This window comes from Vanessa cardui, chromosome W (assembly GCF_905220365.1).
Source record: "Vanessa cardui chromosome W, ilVanCard2.1, whole genome shotgun sequence".
Taxonomy (NCBI): Eukaryota; Metazoa; Arthropoda; class Insecta; order Lepidoptera; family Nymphalidae; genus Vanessa; species Vanessa cardui.
Genome location: NC_061153.1, coordinates 9,782,775 through 9,801,478, shown reverse-complemented (window position 1 = coordinate 9,801,478; position 18,704 = coordinate 9,782,775).

The following is an 18,704-nucleotide window of genomic DNA, read 5'->3' as shown; positions in this document are numbered from 1 at the left end:
ATAACATGTGCATTCACTGCAATTTCTACAGAGGGATCATATATTGATTTTATTTTTAAACTTACCGTTGCTTTGGAAAGCATTGTTTTTCCTCCACCTAGTCCCATTATAAGGCTAGTGGTCGACCTTTTATTCAAATCTAAAAATTGAACAGCAGATTCTGTTATGAAAGACGACTGCGATCCTTGGTCGAGTAATGCTCTTATCTTGTAATCATTTCCGTTTCTGGACGTAGCTTTTACTATTGCTGTAGCGAGTAATACCTGCTTATAAATCTTACTTGATGAAAAACACGATACCACTGATGATTTTACAAAAGAATCCTCCTGTTTTAAATCTTTATTTTCGTTATCAACAATTTTACTCGTAGGATGAAGAAGAGAATGATGTTTTCTTTTGCAAATATGACATTTTAAATTACTACGGCAATCGTTGGCAGAGTGATTACTACCTAAACAATTGAAACATATATTATTATCTTTAACAAATTTGCGACGATCATCAATCGTATTTTTATGAAATTTTGTGCATTGATGTAATTTGTGACTATCCGAACAAAATATACAAGATATATTGACATTTCCAACATGTAAAGTTTTAATTTTATTATTATATTGAGATTTTGTTGACATTGACTTTGGACCAAGATATTCTACAGCTCTAAACATTTTAGATAAAAAGTCAGTAAATTGTTGATAAGTTGGGAGTTCGTTCATGGAAATATGATAAGTAATATGGAATTCCCATTGACGCTTTGTCTCTGGGTCCAATTTCAAAGTCAAAACGTGGATCAATATTACATCCCACGTTTGTGTATTTATACCAATGCTTTGAAGCGTTGCTAGACATGTATTCGTAGTATCAACTAAATTACGTAACCCGTCGGCTGACTCGACATTAAGATTTTTTTGACTAAAAAGCAATTTTAATGTTTGATAACAAACAAATCTTTTGTTATTATACCTTTCTTGTAATAATTGCCAACAACGATCAAAATTACCCTGTTCTATTGGAACGTGTCTAAGCAATTGTTCAGCGTCTCCCACAAGATAACTTTTTAAATAATGAATTTTTTGTATATCGTCAAATGAATTATTATTGATTACAAGTGACGTGAACATCTGCTTAAACGTGGTCCATTCACTGTAATTGCCTGAAAATTTAGGTATGTTAATTTTGGGATATTTCATGTTGTTATCAACACTCTTAACAACGGTTTCGACATTGGAAATTTCTGAGCTTGAAAATTTATTTAAAGTTAATTTTAATTCACTTTTATAATCTATATATATATATATATCTTCTGTTTTGTCGTACATTTCGTTAATTATATAGCTAGATTCGTTTAATTCTTTTTGTTTGTAATTACGCATCAACTCTTTGTGGCCTGACAGAAATTCGTGCCATAATTCATCAATAATCTCTAATTTATTTTGTACATATTCTTTGGTTATGCGCTCTTTTGGCGACTTTTTAAAGTTTATCTTAGCCCTACGTATACGCGAATGCAAATCATCCTGATAACTAATAATAGAATCCATTTTTTACTAATTATAATATTTACTACTTTATAATATAAGTTTTATAAACGTAATGAAATATTACAAATAGAAAAATTTCTTTAAAAATGCACTCACGAAAATTTCACTGAATCACACAGTATCGTAGATTCCCAGCTTTCACGACTGGGAGTTTTCCAGCACTCCTTGTCACCCTGACTGCGCCTTCCGTCGAAGACCCTGTCTGAAGCTGACCTGATGCTTCTCGTAGCCTCGGCCAGTCCTGAGGAGTTCGCTGCGTGTCCTGACTGCGCCTTTCCACGAAGACTATGTCCAAAGCTGGTCTGATGCTCCTCGAAGCCTCGACCAGAACCGCGGGCGTCCACCGCCCACCGTGTCCTGACTGCGCCTTCACTAGAAGACACCGTCTGAAGCTGACTCGAAGCTCTTCACTGCTTCGATTGGCTCCTGCGACTTGCGTTTGCAACAGCGATCCACTGTCCGCAAGTTGTGATATTCAAAAATACTACCGCGAACACACTGACATGTAGTTCACTGGTAGAACATGACTTACTCAATGATTATCCCGTTCGAAGGACCATGTAGAACTTTACACTCACTTACACTTCTTACTAGGGCACTGTTAGACACGAGTAAAACACAGAACTTGTTTTTCGAAAGGATTGGTTTATTAAATTTTATTACCGAAATACAATTATTTCAGTCGACAAAACGTTAGCGTGATTTAATTTACTAGTAACGCCATCTGTTATCATCCTATGGAACTATATATTTGTACAGTATTAAAGTCTATAATTTTACAAAATTGTTCCGTGGGATTGTTATTTTGCTCAGCTGTTCGGATCAGCTGATACATATCTACCCACAAAAAGTAAACATTACATAAAAGTATATTTTGCTACTAGTTTTTAGTGATTTGGGTTTATTCGTCTTTTTCTTTTTCTTTAAATATAAATACTACTATTAGTGCTAAAACAAACACTGATATTCATAAAACGATAAACTACACAAACCTATATTATACATTTAGTGACACCTTCCGGATATTTCTAATACTATATTATTTGTACAATGGCAAATAAATGTAATCAATGTGGTAAGATCCTGTCACCCACAGAGGGCGCAAAATGTAATAAATGCAACTGCGTGTTCCATCGGTCATGCGTCAACATAAGCCCCGACTTTCGCCTTCCTACGCGCTGGATGTGCCGTGCCTGCCGGGGACCGGAAAGCAGAAACAAGTCCGCTGCAGTCACCGAATCGCCTACAACGAACGAAGTGTTCACGGACGCGAATTCGGTGGATATAGAAAAGACCCCTGCATTATCGCTTGCCGAGGAAATGCGACTCCTTAGATTGGAGCTTGTCACGGTCGCCTGGGAGATGACCTTTTTTAAGCTGGAGTTGGGCAGGCTTAATGAAAATATGTCAATTTTAGAGTTCAATAAAAGAGTCGACATGGTAGAAGAACGCGTGTCGTCCGTCCGTCTGGAGAGTAAATTATCTGACAATTGTACTCAACATGGCAGTTCACAGGTGCAGGACATTATCACGGAGTTAAAAACAGAGATTAATGACCGGGAACAGAGCTCGTTGTTAAATGACGTCCAAATAGCGGGTTTACCGGAATATAATGGTGAGAATGTGGTACACCTATCTCAGGCAATCTCGAGCAAATTGGGTGTCCCACTCGACGCCCGCGACATCGTTAGCGCCGAGCGTGTGGGACCGCGACGTCTGTTGTCATCGAGTGAAGAGCGTCACCGCCCGCGGCCGGTGATCATGCGACTGGCGCGGCGGTCTCTGCGTGATAACACTTTAACAACAAGGCGGCGCGGGTACGGCGCGGAACTGACACCTCCGGCGACGACGGCATCGACGGCAATCCCTCTCGAGTGCATATTAACGAGCATCTTACTCGACATAATCGTACGCTTTTTTATAAAGCCAAGGAAGAAGGCAAACGTCTTGGCTGGCGTTACATATGGACTCGAAACGGGAGAATATATGTGCGGCGCGAGGCGAATACGACAGTTCAAGGGATACATACGGAAAAAGATATCTGTAAATTTTTTGGTACAATTTAAATTGGTTTGCAATTGTTTTGATATTATATTTAACGTATTTAAGATATGCCCTATTTAATAATACACATTTTATCGATAGGTCTGTGTTAAAACTAAATAACAGTACAAAAGTCTTAATTATATATTGTAATAATACAATTGCTTATAAAGACGTTGATAGATTTAGCTGTTTCTCAATAAGTGTTTTTAGTTTTCAAAAATGTAATAAAAGCAAAAGTGCCGTGTTCCGGGTGATTAAATACTTGATATTTGAATCAGATATAAAATTTTTAAATTATGTTGTTATAAAATACTCTCTATTGGAAAAAAAATATACGATACCATTATAAATAAGTATATAAGTATTTGTTATGGACTTAAATGCATTTATATTTCTTGTTTTCATTATTTATTTGCTGTTAAATTGTATTTTTTATTGAAATCGCTTGTTTTATACCGCTATACATATGTATATGTATTTGTTATGAATTTAAATCTATTTATACTTCTTATTTTCATTATTTATTTAATATAAAACATTATCCATGGTTAAGGTAAATAATCTTAAGTTTGGTCTTTTTAACCCGGGTTCACTTGGCTCACACCACGAGGAGTTCGGAGCGGCATCAAGTAGATGTGATTGCCATAAATGAGACTTGGTTACGGCAGGGTGAGGACGGCGGAGCCCCAAATGTGCCCGGCTACCGACTGCGTCACATCCCTGCAAGCATCCATCAAATAGCAAGTACATAATTGTTGGTACAGCGTACCGCCCCCCCTGGGCAAACGTGACCGGTTTTTTTGATGCTTTATCTGATAACATTGGCTCGTTACCGTTTTATGATTATTTATTTTTATTGGGTGATTTTAATATTAATTACTTAAGCAGACATAATTCGCAAAAGCATGCTTTGGACTCGTTCGTCGCAACATATAAATAAACCTACTCACTTTACTGATAATACTGAATCTTTAATTAATTTCATGTGCTCTAACACTAGAGTTGGTCGGATTGAGGAAGATTATGTACGACGTACGACGGCCACGCATTTGTATTCTGCGAAATAAATATTAAAAAAAATAAAACGCCCCCAAAAACTATAACGTATAGACCTATAAAAGATATTAAAATAAACGATCTCACCGCTACACTTGGATTGATTAATTGGCAAGAATTGAGTAAAATTGAGGATATAAATGCTATGGTCGCCGGGTTCACGGCAAACATGCTTTCAGTATTTGACGTGCTTGCACCTAATCGAACTAAGCGTATAAAGGAAACACATTATCCATGGGTTACTTATAATGTAAAACTATTGATGAATCGTAGAAATGAAGCTCAAGTTAAAGCAAGGGGTAATAAGTCTAACTCTGACTCGAGTAAAACTTATTATAAAAACTTGAAACTAGAGGTAGTACAAGCAATTCATCGAGAAAAATGGGCTTATTTTAATCTACATATAAACTCAATTTTTAAAAATTCTATTGCACTTTGGAAACATTTAAAAAAATATGTCAACATCAAACAAAAACATAGTCATAATATCCCAGATAATATTAATAATCCTGCAATGATTAATTCATATTTCCTTAACGTACCCGGTAGCGATTATGTATCATTATCAACAATTCATTATTATGAATCACATAAATATAGTGCTATTGATACAGAGTTTACTTTGACGCCTACTAATGAAATTGAAACGTCAAAAATAATTCGATCCTTAAAATCCAATGCCATCGGTATTGATGGAATTTCGTTGGACATGGTTTGTTTGACGTTGCCAACAACATTATCAATTATTATTAAATAATTAATAAATCGATCTTAAGTAATACATTTCCAACCTTGTGGCAGACCGCACTGGTGAGGCCAATCCCCAAAAAACAAAATGTAAGCGAACTCAAAGATTTACGCCCTATAAGCATTTTGCCCTGTATATCCAAAATCTTAGAAAAGCTAGTATGTACTAATTTGACAAATTTCTTAGAATCACAGAATATTTTGCCCAGCTTGCAATCAGGTTTTCGAAAACATCAAAGTACGACCACTGCATTATTGGACGTGATTGACAATGTGCTATGTGCTCAAGACGTGGGCAAGGGCACAATCCTTGTATTATTAGATTTCTCTCGCGCATTTGAGACGATAAATAGAGCTTTATTTTTATCAAAATTAAAATATTATGGATTTAGTGCAAACGCAATTAAATGGTTTTCAAGTTACTTAGGAAATAGAAAACAAATTGTGGAAACAGTTACTGAGGACGGTTCGAGGAATCTTTCCGACTGTTGCTCGGTCAATAGAGGCGTTCCTCAGGGCTCTATATTAGGACCCATCATCTTTGCACTTTATTGCGCCGATATAGTTGAAAATATTAAATAGTGTAAATATCATATCCATGCTGATGACATTCAAATTTACATATCGTTTAAAAAAACCGATGCTAGTACGGCTATTCAAAAGTTAAATGACGATCTTAGCCGTATTTCAGAGTGGTCAGATTCTCATAGCCTCATCTTGAATCCCAGCAAGACCAAATATATAATTTTATTTATTTATTTTTTTATTTAAAATACTTTATTGCACAACACATTACACGACAATGGGTAATAGAGAGACAAAAAACAACAAATGGTGCGCAAAGGCGGTCTTATCGCTTATAGCGATCTCTCACAGACAACCTTTGGTGACAGGAACTTAAGACGAGAAAACAGGTAAGTGCAAATAGAATTAATAGTTAAGAGATAATAACTATAATTTAAGTAGACTAATATTACAGTATAATAATAAACTACACACAACTACATCCAAATAATACACATATAATAATATAATATACATATAATATATGTCAAAATATAAACATAATTATAAACTACATATTATTTCATACTTACATACATTCTTGGGATATGGACAGATAATAGTTTTTCAAGCGATGTTTAAAGATGGACAAGGATTTCGATTGCCGAATATCGTTGGGTAGTGCATTCCAAAGTTTGACGGTTTTCACAGTAAAAGAGCTACTGTAAGTTTGTGTCCGGCTGCAGGGCGTTACAAGGTTATTATCGTTACTAGAACGCAGGTTGAGTATACTGTCACACCCAAGAAATTTGAAACGTTCTTTCAGGTAAGGTGGTGTATGTTCAACATATAGCAAAGAGTAAAGAAGAGATAAGGCGTGCAAATTTCGTCGAAGCCTGATTGGCAGCCACTTTAACTGAGACCGATACTGCGAGACATGATCGAATTTACGTAGACCAAAGATAAATCTAATGGCTAAATTCTGCAGTCATTCTAATTTATTTAGAAGGTTCTCAGTTAAGTCAGTGTAGCAGGCGTCGGCATAATCCAATATTGGAAACAGGAACGAATTGGCTAAGTTGATCTTAGCCTTGATTGGCAGTAGATTTTTCCATCGCCTTAAAAAACCAATGATGGCATACATCTTACGGCTCATTTCTGCAACCTGAGGGACCCGGGAGAAGGAAGCATCCAGAATTAGCCCAAGATTTTTAACCGTTTCTTGCAGTGGTAATATGTGGCCATCAAACATTATTGGAGGTAGATTTTTGTCTTTAATTCTCGACAGAAGCTTAACACTGCCAAAAACAGCTACCTGTGACTTCCTCGGATTCACTTGGAGCCCGTAAGATCTACACCATTCACAGATTTTTGCCAAATCATTATTCAACGTTGCAACAGCCTTGTCGATACCGTCCAAAGGAGCGGTAACATAAATTTGAAGATCATCAGCATATAGATGATAGGAGGAAGAGATAAGTGTGGAGAGAGTATTGATGAAGATAGAAAAGAGAAGGGGAGACAGTACACCACCTTGCGGGACACCAGAAGGAATATGTAAATAAGTCGAGAACTTACCATTCGCCTTTATGCATTGCTGTCTATTTAATAGGTAAGTGCGAAACCAATCTACAGCAGTAGGATCTATGTTTAGAGATCTTAGAATTGCCAAACATATATAGTAGTCAATACTATTAAAGGCGTTTGAAAAGTCTAGGAGAGCTAGAATAGTTACAGATTTATTATCAATTCCACAGCGTATATCGTCACATACTTTAGTGAGCGCAGTAACTGTACTATGGCCTTCTAAACCCAGATTGGAAAGGAGAGAGGATTTTGTTAATTGAGAGAAATTGGTTCAGTTGTAAATGAACAACACGCTCCAACACCTTTGAGAGAAAAGGAAGAACAGATATGGGTCTAAAATGAGAAGGTAAAGAAGGATTGGGAACTTTAGGAATAGGGATCACTACAGCTTTGCGCCATAAGAGATGGGAAAGTACCAGTTGATAAGGAATAGTTAAATATATGACATAAAGTAGGTAAAATGCTATTAAGGGTAAGGATAATCAGACTTCGACTTATTCCATCACAACCAATTGAGTCTGATTTGATGCTAAAGATGTGCTTCTTTAATTCGCCAATGGTGACAGAACTGAATTGGAAGGAAGGATTATAAGGGGTGGGCAGTGTATTGAAATAATTGATTGTATTAAGTTTGTCTTGTGCATTTATAGAGGAAGAAGAAATGAAATGTTTGTTAAGATCATCGAGATCGAAGTTAAAAGATTTTTTTCCCGTTGACGCCCAATTCCCAATGATTTTAAAAACCGCCAAACTTTGGATGTATCGCTATTCTCAATAGCATTTGCAATAAACTTACGCTGAGCATCACGGCAGAGTTTATTACAACGATTTCGCAGCTGTTTATATTTTTCCAGGTTACTGGTTGTCGCATTTCTTTTATATTTGGCCTTCGCAACATTGCGTTTGACCATGAGTGTTCTAATGTCCTGAGTTAGCCAAGGTGCTGGTAAATGCTTAAGCTTTATAGGTCTCAACGGAGCATGTTTATCTAATAAATCAGTTAACAAAGAATTAAAAATACTAATTTTTTCGTCAATTGAGCTGGCATTATTGATAGCAGTCCAGTAAATATTGTTCAAATCACTCATAAAATTGGTGTTATTGATCTTTTGGAAATTACGCCGCATCACTATTGTTGGTTTTGCCCGCGGAGGCCGAATTTTATAGGATAAATAAACTAAGTCATGGTAAGAAAAAGCTTCAGCGGGGAACTGACCATGAGTGTCAACATGATTAAGAGAGGAAACAATCATTAAGTCCAACAGCGAGGGAGAACAATTCGGAAAGAAATGAGTTGCATTCGTTGGGAGTACATTAAGGTTGCAGCTATCAACTATATACTTTAAGCGTCGGGCATGTTTGTCATCCTTAAGTAGGCAGGTGTTGAAGTCGCCCATAATTATCGTGTGATCAACGGATGTACTAAATTGCTCTAATAAATTTTCAAAATCATTAAAATAATTAATATTAAGTGACGGGCTGTAAAATACGCCCAGTAGTAGTTTGATATGTCCGAATAAGACCTCAATAAATATATGTTCCGATGACTCTGAGTATTGTGAAGGAGATTTACTTAAAATTGTAAAAGGGATGTGGCTGCGGAGATATATAGCTACACCACCGCCACCTTTACCTATGCGGTCATTCCGGATCAGGTGGTAGCCAGGCAAACAGTAAGAAGTTGAGGATAAGCTTGGTTTCAAAAAAGATTCGGATTCAAGAATGGCATGAATATTTTGACTATCGAAGGAAGACAGGAAATCAGAGTAATGTGAAGGAATACTCTGCGCATATATGCACTACATTAAAGTTTCTAGAAAAACCAGAGAGATTTGATTCTAAAAGAGAATTTAGAGGAAGAGAAGCACTATGAAAACTATCATCACTTGATAATACTGAGTCGCTATAGTAGGTACTATTATCATTCAAATCGCTTACGCTGTAAAGGTTTGAAATCATACTATTCATATAAATAAATAATTGATGTATATAAATATATATGTATTTATTAAAATAATAGATATAATTGAAAAAATAATTATAATAATACTAAAATACCAAATAAATCAAACTACTAATATTAAGTTCTCGATAAGCTACTTCTCCATCCCGCCAGCAATTTGTGAGTAAGAAATTACAAAAAAAAAAGAAAAAGTAAAACAAATATACCTAATATTATTATGAACATTATCACATCACATCGGAATTGAAATTAAGAAATAGAGAAGTAATAATAATTTAAGTAACATAATAAATAATTTTGTAAAGGCAACACAACGTAACCAATAAAACACAAAGCACGATTTAAATCCTAATAGTAAATGTTATAAAAAGAAAGAAAAAAAAAAATAATAAAAAAATAATACTTAATAAAATAATGCTAAGTAGATATTATTAAAAAAAAAAAGAATGTTAAATAATACAATGCTATATGACAAACTGCAATAGTCCGAAACCAATTACTAAACGCAAATCAAACGTCAGATTGATGACATTAACATTATACCTTCGGTTATAAAATTATACCGACATGTTTACAAATACAAGTTAATACTAAACGGAATCCGAAATATAATTATAGTAATATGATCAAAGTAATGAAACTAAAATAGAATAACTAAAAAACTTATGCTAATGAATAGTAAAAACAAATTGAAGGATCGAGGACGAAAACGCGGTCTAATAACACTATAGCTTACTTTTTAATGGTTCTCTTGCTTCGTATGGCCAGAGTTGAATTGGCAGATTTTGGATTTGAATCGGTGGAACTGGTTCCAGCAGCAGCTACAGCAGCAGAGTTAGTTGCCAAGGGAATGTCATTCGGTGTGCGATAATATTAGGCACAAAGAATGAAATTGGCCATGCAAATCCAAACACACATATAAAAGGTGAGAGAATAGAGCGCGTCATAGAAGTACGAAATTTAGGCTTGCTGATCGATGAGGAATTATGGTTTGAAAAACATACAATACAAAAACATACTTAGCATTATTTTATTAAGTATTATTTTTTTATTATTATTTTTTTTAATAACAGTTCGTAATTGCTTCTACAGATTAAAAGTTTTGTATCAAATAAGGGATGTTCTTAGTAAAGAAATGCGTATAAAACTGCGCGAAACCTTAGTGCTATCAAAGTTTAATTATGCTGATACTGTTATAGGGCCTCGACTGCTGGCGCGAACAAAAAAATATTATTCAGCGGGTACAAAACGCATGTACCCGATACTATTTTAACGTACCACCTCGCGCGCATGTCACGCCATACCTAAATGACGCACGAATGATTAAAATGGAACACCGCAGGCAATTACATCTTGCCACCTTACTGTTCGGTGTTATTCACAATAAAACCCCCATGTATCTATATAAGAAATTGAGCTGGACAAAAGAAAGCAATAAAAGGTACCCTACGAGAGCATCGTCTTATATGCTAAATGTGCCATCGCATCGTTCAGCTGCGTTTCGGGGCAGCTTCCGTAATGCAGCGACGAAGTGCTGGAACAACCTGCCGCCTCCGCTTCGGATCCTGAAAACCATTAATTCGTTTCGTATTAAATATAAGCAATATTTATATAGTTTATATACTTCAAACACAATAACACATTTAAAATATGTACATATATATATATACCAGATTTTATTTATTTATTATTTTTTTGTTCTTTTTTCTTCCTTTTTTTTCTAATAAATAATAAATTATTTATTAATATACGATTGAACATACAAATGTGTACAAATGAAACATAATTCGTCTCCACTATTATATATTGTTAGATTAGTATGGCTCCGTCGCGTGTACCAGGTTGTTCCATCATACGTGCATGCTGCTGCCCCCGAGACGGCTCCCTCATTTATATTTATCGCACAAAGTTTTGTGAAGGTGGTCTAAAAATGAATTTTAGGTTATGACAAGACATTTTTTAAAAATTATATTTTTTTTTTTTATAATAGTGTGCATTAAAATACCTTATTAATATTTTTTTCATTTTATTCTCTGCAAACAAAGCACGTTTCCTTTATCATTAATTCACGAGTGCATGTTACGTAATATAATAATCGTAAAATACTAAAAAATCGAGCAAACACCTCTTGCCGTTACCGGCGCGCGTGGCTGTCTGATGGCCGGAGGGTGAACACCTGCACTGCTTCACGTGCGCCGATTGTTTTATATATTGTTTATATTCCTTTGTTTTTTTTTTCGTTTTTTTTTTCTTTTTTCTATGATTATTATGACTTTATTAAGAAATATTTATTTCTTATATATGTATTATACAGATATCAGTTTCTTTTTTTAATTTTAATTCACGTAATTATTGTTATGTTAATTCGATGTCTTTGTCGCTGCCCGTCACAGCGATGAATACGACAAAAAGGTGACCATTGAAAATCAGCATTGGGTTTTTTTTTAGGACCCATATTTCGCTGAATGGTCCGCCTGTTTGGGACACGGCATATTTGCAGGCATTCCATGTGTACATGTCTACGCACATAATTGTTTTTGGATTTATTGTCATAGTTTTAGTTAGTTCGTAGATTTTTTTGTTTCTCTTGTTCCTTTTTTATTGTAATACCTGTGCCTGTGTTTCAAATAAATATATTCTATTCTATTCTACATATTTATTTTTTTATATTTTATAAATTTATTGTAATTATATAGAACCTGTGATTTATTTAATTTATAGAAAGATATATGAAATCTTAAAATGATATTGTAAATGTTAAAAGTATTAATAGTAGTCAAATGACTAACTGTTGAAGGTAGATTATAAAAATGGTTGTCATGTAAAAGTAAAATCAATCGATCTTTGCTTTGCTCAGTAATCATCTAAAATACTGGTTTAGCAAAGTGTTTATAGAAAAAGTGTTATAATTCTATTAATGTGAAAACGGTGTTATTGTGAGAATACGAAAATATAAGTATTGAAAGTATCGTGTGTTTGAATAAAATCTAACTGTGTTCGACGAGTGCTAACACGATTAATAACACAAAACTAAGGCACCACTGACTTTATATTATTTTATTGTTAAACGGTAATTCACTCAATTTATTATCGAAAATGGCAAATAAATGCAGCAGTTGCGGAAAGTTTTTAGCTGCTGCCGATTGTGTGAGATGTGTACGTTGTTCCTGCCAATTCCATCGAGCCTGTGTCGTCAATTCGAGTCCCGATGCCAGAATACCAACCAAAATGGATATGCAAGGGATCCAAGCCGAAGCCTTGTTCTCCAGCATTAACTACTGACTTGGCTTCCTCGCAAGCGGCGAATAACACCGAATACTCGTCGTCATTGTCAGCTGTCGAGGATACAGATGTTTTCAGTTCACTCTTAGAACAAATTAAACTCCTCTGGGTCGAATTAGTAGATGTGACGCGGGAAGTATCCTCGTTTCGTCAGGAGCTTGCATCGTTGAAAGGTGCGTTGTCCGAGGTAGGCAAGCGAGTCGACAATGTAGAAGCGCGACTGTCTCATCTTGAGAAAAAAACAGCGTCCACGCCTGAGAGTCACTTGCTAGAAGATATTGCCAGCTTGAAAACGGAACTCAATGAGCGCGAGCAGTCATGTCTATTGAATGACATTGAGATCTCGGGCATTGCGGAACGAAATGGGGAGAATTTGCAACACGTAGTAGGCCTCATTGCGTGTAAGATTGGCGTTACTTTGGAGGAGCGCAACATTAAAAAAATCAAAATAAACTTTATTCAAATACACTTTTACAAGCACTTTTGAATCGTCATTTTAGAATTAAGTGAAGCCGGTTCGGAAAGTAGATTCTAACGAGAAGAACCGGTAGGAAACTCAGTAGTTACTCTTTTTTAACATTTAAAAAATACAAAGTCATGTTAATTAAATACATTTATTTAAATTAATATATCCTGCTTGGAAGTCAACAGGTATTAACTCCACGCTTTTTTATCATCTATAAAATCTTGTATCGAATAATATGCTTTTTCTACCAATGTATTTTATACAAACGATTTGAATTTACTAAACGGCAAAGTTTAAAATGTCTGCGGAATGTTATTATAGAAACGGATACCTTGCACCAAGAAGGATTTATTGACTTTGCGGAGTCGGAAACTTGGCGTTCTAAGCTTATCCTTACTCCTAGAGTACATACGATGATGATCACTGATTTTATCAAAGTGATCAATGTTACTGTGAATATACATAATAATATTGTTGTAAATATATTGCGACGCAACAGTGAGTATTTCCACTTTGTTAAAAACATCCCGAAGAGAGTCTCTAGCTCCAAGATTATAAATAAACCGGATTGGTCTCTTTTGTAAAATAAAGACAGATTCAATATCTGCAGCGTTACCCCGAAGTAATATGCCATATGACATAATACTGTGAAAATAACCAAAATAAACTAAACGAGCGGTATCAATATCAGTTAGTTTTCTAACTTTTCTAACCGCGTATGCTGCGGAGCTGAGTCTTCCTATTAGGGATGATAAATGAGAACTCCACTGAAGTTTTGAATCCAATTCTATTCCTAAGAACACCGTAGTATTAGCTACTTCAAGATGGTCACTCTTTAAAGATATATTATAATTTTGCTTTCTAACATTGTGTAGGACAAAAACTGCACATTTTGTTTTTTGAGCATTCAAAACTAAATTTTTTACTGTAAACCAATTGTGTATCTGTGATAATGCACCGTTCACATCGTCATAGTCAGTTTTTTTCCTGTCAACTTTAAAAATCTATAATAGAAGTATAAGTAAATATAGAAGTATCGTCAGCAAACAACACTATATCACACATTTCTCATTCACATTCCTCTTCCCCCCGGACCACTGTAAAGTGCAGACGTGCATACGAAGTGTTATTATTTATTTTGAAAATAATAAATTAGATTCAATAATAAACCACATAAAATAATAGGAACACAGAAACTGTAGGAAGTGTTCGTCATACAAGTGCAGAGTGCCGCTATACGTGTGAGTACTATACTTACTGTCTTTTCTGCGCGCCTAGTACTTCCGACCTCCTAGGACTAACACTACCACCGCCATCTAGTAGTACCAGCGGGAAGCAAACTGAAGACAGCAGCGATATTGTGCGACAAGACACACGCTACACTGCGCCTACGTCACGAGTGCTTATCACAATTGCTCGACTTTTGATGCTCATAACAGCGCTTGTTTTGAACCCTATTTCAACAGTATAGGTTGCTTTTGCTTTAGTCAATTTTACTTACTGTCTATTAAACATGCAAAATGCACCGAACGTCTCGTCTGCTTTACCCAATGACACAAATCCGCCAAGTTATGTCGCTTTTCGGAGCAAAAGAATTCGGAAGTACTTCAAGGAAGAAATAAAATTAATGATATCGTCATTAATTTCGAAACAAACAAGTGAACTTCAAAAAATTGTTAAAACGCAGAAAGATATTCAACAAATTCCAAACACTTGGGTGTCTGTGAATACGAGGAGACTCCAATATACGTTTCAGAACAATTGACAGCTCAGAAGGGTCACGCTTGTACTTTCTCGCACATGAGAATTCGCCCATCATCCATATAACTAGTGAGGCTCAAGTGCAACACTTGCTACAAATGTGACTATATTCAATTGTTATATTAATATGTAAAATTGTATTTCTTGTAAAAAATCGAATTATTATTGTAAAACATTGTTTGGTACACTTATTTATAAGTTATTTGTCTACTAAGAGTATGTATACTACACAATTAATTTGCACATGGACACATTCACATTCATTACATACACAAATGATAAACTTCGTAATAATATATATAACAGTGTGTGTATTATACACATTTCACACATATCACAAACATACACTCATAACTTTTAAACACATTTATCTCTCTAAACACTACGTTACATTTATAAAAATATGTTATAATATGTTAAAACAACGAATTTCGCTCATAAATCTTACAATAGCTTATTATTTTGATATTTTAATTGCTTGCATTAACGTTTATCGAATCTTTTCTTTCTTAGATAATGGATAGTCGCCTAAATAATTTAAAAGAAATAGACAATTCAGAAATATCCCACTCTTTTCTTTGTGATATTAGTAGTCTACATAACTATGTACAAATTAATTCTCGAGATGTAACAATATTAACACAAAATATTAGGAGTATTTACAGTAATATGCATGACTTTGAAATAAATCTCTCAATGTTTAACTTTGATATTGATATAATTGTATTAACTGAATGTTGGTTAAATTCTAACAAATGCATACCAGTATTACAAGACTATATCTATTATGCGTCCACTAACTCTTTCAATAAAAATGATGGCGTAGTTATTTACGTTAAAAAATCATTACAAACTAACTACTACTAACTAACTACTAAGCCTTCGACACTGTGCCTGCCACCCTTCTCGTGAAGAAACTGGTGCATATAGGAATAAGAGGCACACCATTACAACTCTTTGAGGACTACTTAAATGACCGTAAACAAAGAGTAAGAGCAGGAGATCATGTCAGTAACGACATCAATGTAACATATGGAGTCCCCCAAGGAAGTGTATTGGGACCGACCTTGTTTCTGGTCTATATAAATGACTTGTGTGATATAAAATTAATAAACGGACAAGTATTCTCTTATGCCGACAATACGGCTATTTTATTCACTGGTCAATCTTTGAATGAAGTTAAAAATTTTACCGAAGAAGGACTGGCTTAAATCGCTACCTGGCTTAACTTGAACCTACTAACTCTCAATTCTAGCAAAACGAATTTTATGTGTTTTACAATAAAAAATAGCTCCCAACCTAAAAACGACTTTAGAATTATTTTACACAAATGTGGTGACACAACTAGTGAGCACTGCTATTGCCCTGCCATTGAGAAAGTATACTCTACTAAATATCTGGGAGTCATTATCGACCAGAAGTTATCCTGGTATCCTCATATACAATTAGTTGCTAACAGAGTTAGAAAATTAACCTGGATCTTCAAACAACTAAGATGTGTTGCTCCAACTGACTTACTTCATAGAATCTATGTGGCTCTGTTAATCTGTTATTACGCACTGTATATCAGTTTGGGGAGGTGCAGCTAAAACCACATTCTTGGAAGCAGAAAGAGCTCAGCGCTATCTAATGCACTTTAAGTCTTATAGATACCCCACAAACCTTTTATATATAAAATTAGTAACGTTTTAACAGTAAGGCAATTATATATTCTCCATGCCATTCTTAAACGTCATAAAAAACTACATTTCGCAGAAAACCCGCTTTATTGTCCCCACTGTTGTAACTAAAACTGTGTTTGCTTCCAATCAATATAATAAACAATCAAGTGTTATATATAACAGGATTAACAATATTTTTGATATTTATCCATTAAAAATATATGATTGTAAAAACTAACTTTTTTCATGGTTACTAAATTTAACATATGATCACACAGAAGCTCTTTTGATTCTAAAAAAGTAGACATACTGACAGACACACACACTCACACACACACACACACATACACGCATGCACACACACTTACACTCCGCATTTTTTGCATGTTCTTTTTTCTATTTTATTTTATTGTTATCTTATTAATTTGAATTTTTATAATTAATATTGTATGTTTAAGGGAAGAGCGAGCGAGCGAGCGACCTACTGACACAGGTTTTAAACTTAAAAGAAGGTCTCTGCCTTATGATTGTAACAGAAATTTGAGAATCAATAAATAAATATATTTTTTTAATTTTTTTTTTAAATCACAAATACCTTTAACATAGAAAGGAAGATCATTTATATATATACTAGGAACAGAAAGGGACCCAAAATTAAACCTTGTGGAACTCCCATTTTTAACGTAAATCCAGAAGACTTTATTCCATTAATGAAAACTTACTGGATTATTTGACTTAAGTGTGAAGCAATGAGATCAAGAGCTTTACCATTAACACCGTAATATTTGAGCTTATAAAGAAGTTAGGAAATAAAGCCGTGTCCAAACTCTTGTTAAAAATTATTGCTATATACGGAGCAATATCGTATATGATGTTATTAATAAATTTTATCGAAATACCCCATATGTCGTTAGTTTTTTTAATATTTACGGCTTTAAATACTTTTATAACATCTATTGCAGAAACTGTTTGAAATGAAAAATCAATAACGCATTTAGAAACATTTTTATTTAATAATCTAGCTGCGTCTAATGTTGATGATTTTAAATGAGATGTTATTTTATTAGATTGGTATCATTTCCTTTTTGGGTTCTCCACTAATACTACTAATAACATCCCATGTGGCTTTAATTCTATTATCAGAATTCAAATTTTTTTCTTTAAGTATAAAGACTTAGCAGAAATGCATATTGTTTTAAAAATTTTGGATTATTTATTGACTATGAATTCTAGAAAGGCAACGCTTCGATTCCACCGCCTCATATCACATAAGTCGTATAATTTATTTCTACTTTTATATATACCAACAGTAGCCCAGTCACTAAACTTTAATTTTTTGTTACTATAACATGATTTCATTTTAAATATATTGTTAAATTCTTTTAATATTACTTCAAAAAATGAATTATAAAGCTCATTTGGATCCTGTGTCGTAAGATCTAAATCAGACAATTCATACGCCACAATATCTTTAAAATTTATTTATTTCTTTGTGTTTTAATGAAAACTTCTGACCATAATGGTCAGAAGTTAAATTATTTAATTGATACTTCATATATTTCACAGTCACAAAACACATTTTTAACACACGTAGAAGTATCGTTGGTTATTCGCGTCGGTTCATTAACTCTATGGGTTAAATTAAACGACATAAACAAGGCGACCAACCGAACACTTAACGTAGTTTAGTAAGTCGACGTTAAAGTCCCCACATACAATTATATACTAGATTAATTATGTACAGACCTGCTGCAGTTACTTACATGAATATATTGTTTAGCTTTAGTAATAATAACAAAACTTGGCTATAAAATTAAGTCAGGAAATATAGAAGATTCAAGCATACAGAAGAAAAAGAGCCATAAGCCAGCATGGGAACATAGTTAAGAAAACGATATAAAAAAGCTTAGAGCAGACCTAAAAAAGTAGTAGAAAAAGTAGAGATAATTTTTAAAAATACCAAATTGCACACTATCCACGAACGAGAAAACAAGAAACCAGAAGAATATATCGACGCTCTTAAACAGAAAATCTTTAAAATCACATAGACTTGCAAGATACAGGAAAGCACTTAATAGAAAACAAGATAA